This window comes from Pteropus vampyrus, unplaced genomic scaffold (assembly GCF_000151845.1).
Source record: "Pteropus vampyrus isolate Shadow unplaced genomic scaffold, Pvam_2.0 Scaffold51, whole genome shotgun sequence".
Classification (NCBI taxonomy): Eukaryota; Metazoa; Chordata; class Mammalia; order Chiroptera; family Pteropodidae; genus Pteropus; species Pteropus vampyrus.
In genome coordinates this window covers 2,158,017-2,163,366 of record NW_011888832.1, presented here as the reverse complement: position 1 = coordinate 2,163,366, position 5,350 = coordinate 2,158,017, and the positions used below count along the sequence as shown (strand labels likewise).

At 36.9% G+C, this 5,350-nt stretch overlaps 1 long non-coding RNA gene across 13 annotated transcripts in view; it reads right to left on the bottom strand.

Moving 5' to 3' along the window:
- Positions 1-1,046: 1,046 nt before the first annotated feature.
- The window catches only part of LOC105292048, a 54,338-nt gene continuing 50,034 nt past the window's right edge, over positions 1,047-5,350 (bottom strand). For all 13 annotated transcript variants that reach the window (XR_002780309.1, XR_002780301.1, XR_002780302.1 and 10 more), the window contains one exon: positions 1,047-1,388. This is a non-coding gene — a long non-coding RNA (uncharacterized LOC105292048). The remainder of the gene's footprint in view (positions 1,389-5,350) is intronic.

Sequence of the window (5,350 nt, the reverse complement as noted above, 5' to 3'; positions counted from 1 at the left end):
GTTACCATTGTACACGATCTCAGAAGACCATGTCAGAAATATACTATAACAATCAAAGGCATAAATGAATATGAAAAGGCAATTATATGGCCAAATAAAAGTTTCTGCCTATTCTGTTACACTAGAAAGCATTTTGTAAATGTAAACATTGTAAACAAATGTTGAATAAATATGTTAACATAATCTTCCTCTGGGTTTTCTTAAAATAAGAATCTCAGTAGGCAAAGAGTTATAATTTCATATTTAAGAGTTCTCTCAGGCCCATGCTTTCCAGATCTAACAGTTACAGTAGGGAGCCATGGTCTCGGTAGAGACAATGAAGGTGACGGCTGGAAGCATTGGGTCAAGGGTAGACAGCTAGGTTCAAGTCCCTACTTTGCCATTCGATAGCTGTGTGACCTTGGACAAGGTACATAACCTCGTTTCAAAATGTGTAACATGCGATGATTCTTTTCATTTCAAATTGCTGTTGGAACACAATGACATTATTTCGAGAATGTAGTGCAGTGGCTGCGACACCCTCACGTTCACGATCGCATCAGAGGGCACGGGCGTGTTCAACAACCGCGTGCTTGTAGACTTTGAAATGCCCGAGACGGCCTCAGGATGAGAACGACACTGGCGTGCCTGCTGCCCTCCCCCTGGAAGACTTGGAACGGACAGCTGCCCTCTGCAGCTTTGTCAATCGAACCTCTGACAGTTCAGAACCCAGAGGAGACGAGATCAGCCTGCTGCCAGCTGGCTGGCTGTGCCTTTCGCCTAGCCAATTCGGCTTCTAATTCTTCATTTAGGAATTCGATAATAATCTTTCAAATGGTTTCTGGAGAGGATTCTTCCTGAAACAAACTATCACCTAAAAACTCATAAAGAATAACACCAATCCATACGAATAGGAAGCCAATTATACAATAATTACTTTGGAGAACTGTAAAGAGTAACGTTAGTCATGATAAAGAAAAAGATTCCACTTTAGGCAGATTTCCTATGCTGCTGCAGGGGTATCGATATATTTCCCCCTTTTTTCCATTTAAAACAAAGACAGTGAGTGCATTAACGATAGATAGTAAAATTTATTCTGGGTATCAACTTGAAATATCAACTGAGAGATGGAAAGGACTCCACAATCAACACCTCATCTGCTGGTGAGGTTGCATCTTCTGGATTTCAACTGCTATCTGTCCTGAGGTTCATTCTGCTTAGTAGCTCTGGCCCCTTCGTGGAGTGACTGATGGAAATGAGCACAGCCTCATGCATCACAAGAAGAATCACGGCCTCCTCTGGACAACCAGCAGTCCTGGAAGAGTCAGGGTCTCTTAACCCAAGGGCCGGGACATCACTTTATTGGCATCGTTAAAGATACGGTGTGTCAGGAGGACAAACTTTGTTCCCTGTTGGACCAAAAAGAGACATAAGGCTTAAAAAATAGGCTGTTTCTTTTAGCTGCTGCTGCTGATTACTAAATGATCTTATGAACACAAAATCTTAAGGGTCTAGCATGTGTGCAAGTGCACGAAAGAATCAAAATGGATTCCATAGAACAAACACGCTGCTTAGTTTCATGGGAAAAAAAAATAATGAACCCAAAGTGAGGACTTGGGTTCAAGTCTAAGGTCAACTACTGTAGCTGAATGACCTTGGGCATGGTCATTTCCCTTCTCAGAATATATTTACTCATCTATAAAATGGGAATGATAATATTTATTTCAGGTTCTTCATAGCATTGTGGTAGAAATTAAAACAGTATGTGCAGAAGTGCTATGAAATTATAAGAGGAACTGCCATGTACATGGTATTATTACCAATTTCTAAGAATTATCGAACACCGTTTCCTTAGACCATAGCAGCAAACTGACACCTGACAAATGAGAACTCAATTTCATATCCCCTTGCCTCTGGCTGCTTTCATCCTCAGCTGATAGGGTTAGCTTATGTTTCCCTGTTGGCACAGATCCTTGGGAGAGGCCATTTCTCTAAACGTAGGAAGGATTTCTAGCCCCTGTGCCATCCCATCTCTTTCCACATATCCTTATGCCCAAACAAATGTCACTCAAAATTCCTAAAGCAAGAAAATCACGGGAAGCATGTAGACCCCCTGTTTTAGGTTCTCTCACCTTTGTCAAGATTCTTTATAGATCCTACTGACCACGGCCTCAACTCCTGAAATCTCTCTATAACAATAACTATTTCTTTACCATTTGCTGAACGCTTACTGTAGGTGGTCATGACATAAGCTCTTGCTGTGGAATATCTTATTTGATCCTTACAACAAACTGTTACTGCTCCAAACTGAAAGACGAAGAAACTGGTATTTGGAAAGCCAAACAGCTTTCTTGGGGTTGATAGCTAGCTAGTACATGTCAGAGATGGGACTAGACCCCAGGTATGCATGGCTCCCAAGAATGTGGTCTGATCACTACACTATCAAGTTTTTCCTGAAAAATTGTTCTATTGTTACTGTTAGTTTTGTCTAGACTCTACTCTTGGGATGGGTTTTCTAGCATACAGACTTCCTTCAGCATCAAAATTGATATTGTCGAATAATTTGTGTTTTCCTTTCAATAACTATTTATTGAGTTCTTCCTGTCTTCCAGGTACTACACTGGGTAGGTAGTGATTGTAAGATATGAATGAATCCAGTCCCTCAATTCTACAGAGCTTCCAAGTAAGGATAATAAATCAACTACAACCTCCTCTCTAAGATATGTTAACGTGCACTGTATCGGGAAAATCTCTTCAAATTAAAATACAAACTCACAAAGACTTTCTTTATTGTTTATAAAAAGGTTCACCTTCAGATTCCTGATTTTCATTCATTCAATCAGTGAAACCATCAATATTTGTTAGGTGACTATTAGGAATCAAATCTCATGCTAACCAACCTAAAAATAATGTTCCATCTAGAAACCCTTTGTTTACTCACAGCTATTCCAGAAATACTATAGAACACCTAATGTTAATACATGTTAATTCTCAGTAACCCATCTTGGTGGGGAAAGAAGATGGTTGGAATAAGTGTATATATATGTCTCAAGAATTTGAGACTTCCCACTTGAAGCTTTACAAAGATCTTTTGAACTTATAAACAATCTTCTTATTTTGCTCTGTGGAAGAAGTATTTATAAACAGTCCAATAGCTAAGATTTAGGATGCAAAAAAGAGGTAAAGGGAGAACTGAAACGCAGCATGGGTAATTGGAAAGCTAAGCAAATTCTTGAATAACATCATTGTTTTTAATGTGTTTTCCACGGTTTCTCAGCACCCAGATCAAATCAAGTTTTCCTTTGTCTGAATGGTGATACCATTCTGTACCATAAAGCTTATTTTCAGATTTGTGGGGGTCATCTCTTTGGAAGAGAAAGAAACGGCCCTGACATATTTCTTTATACCTTCGCAGTAAAGAAAATAATTTGGGGCACATTAACAGGCACTAAATATGTACTGGCTGAATAACGGATAAAGATTCTTGGAGAAGTAACGGTAATACATGAAGAACTGCACAGAACAAGAACAAAGATGTTACATAAAAGCCATTGTCTTCCCATTTGTTGAAAGAAGTTAGAATATAGTGGTTAAGAAGCCGAGTTCTGTCATTTTTTACTTCTGCATCTTTGGACAAATTAATCTTTCTGTGCTAAAGTTTATCCTCATCTATAAAATTGATAATAATAAGAGTGTTTACATTGTAAAGTTGTGAGAATTAAATTAGTTAATACAAGAGCAGCATTTATAACATTGGCACACAATGTGTTTGATTAATGTTAGCTATTATTATTTGTGATTCTTTTCTCTTATTTTCGAGAAGGCAAAAGTACATTAAAATGAGAAAATAAGATATAATAGATTAATTCATTTCAAAGATGATAGGAAATTTAGCCCTTGTCACCACTTTATTTAGTTCTTTTCAGCACTTGTTTAATTTAAATAATAAATTCAAACTTGACTTTCAGGTAAAACGGTAGGTTTCGCACGTGCGTCTACTTTCATTCCCTTCCGAGACCGCTAAAATGGCAGCAAACAATTTTTTAAAGGGCTAAACCCCCAAGGACTTGAAGAATAAAAGAGGAGACAAGGGCAACAAAATTTCTTCAGTCAGATCCTCACACGCATGGGAACTGGATTTATAACAATTCTGGCACTGATTACAGAACAGTGGGAAGGATGGAATGTGGATGGAAAAATAGAACAAGGCATCCAAGAGATATGGACAAAACCAAAAGATCTAACCTATGTGTAATTGGAAGAAAAGGTAAACAATACTTGGAATTTTCTAAGATGAAATGACAGATACCAAATAACAGTTCCAAGACCCTCAAAGAAAACCAAGCAGAATAAATGCTCCCCTCCCAAAAGGACCCCCACACCATAGGCATATCATATTCAAAGTGCTGAAAACCGGAGACAAAGAGAAAATTATGAAGGCTGTGAAAAAACACATGGTCCATACAGGGGAATAAAAATTAGTAGTAGACTTCTCTTTAGAAACTATGCAAGACAGAAGACAATGGAATTCCGTCTGTTACTTCATAACAATTAAAATCTGTCAAGTCAGAATCCTATACCCAGCAAAAATGTCTTTCAAAAAGGAAGGGGAAGGAAATACTTTCCTGAACCCAAACCAAAAAGTAAAAACAAATCTGAGTAAATTCATTACCAGTAGACCCGCACTATAAGTAATGTTAAAGAAAGCTCTTCAGGCAAAAGGAATATAATAGCAGACAGAAATCTGAATCTACACAAAGAAAGTAACGATGTTGTAAAGGGAATAACTAAAGATAAAGTTCGGAATTCATTTTCTATTCTTTTTAATTGTTCTGAAGATAACTATCTAGAACAAAAATAGAAGTCTAGTGTATTCACAGCATCTGCAAGAGTAAATATGCGGCAACAGTAGAACGAGGATAGGATAGAGAAATTAAGGATATATTATTGTCCTTAAATTAGATATGAAACAGACTATTATTTAAAAATAGACTCTGGGTAAATAAGATGTATACAGTAAATCTTAAGGTAACTACTCCCTTTTTTCAAGAGAGGTATACGTGATAATCTAGTAGTGAAAATAATATTAAATCATAAAATATTTTCAATTAATCGATAAGGACACAAAAGCACAAAAGGAACGAATAGAAAACAGTTGGTTAGGTGACAGATTTTACTTCAATCATATCAGTAATCATAGTCAACACAAATCACACTAATTCAAAGATATATTGTTAGATAAGATAAAAAGCAAGACCTAATTATATGCTGCCTACAAAAATATCACTTTAAATATAAAGACATAGATTAGTTAAAAATAAAAGGATGAGAAAAGATAAGCCATACAGACACTATTCAAAAGAAAGCTCAA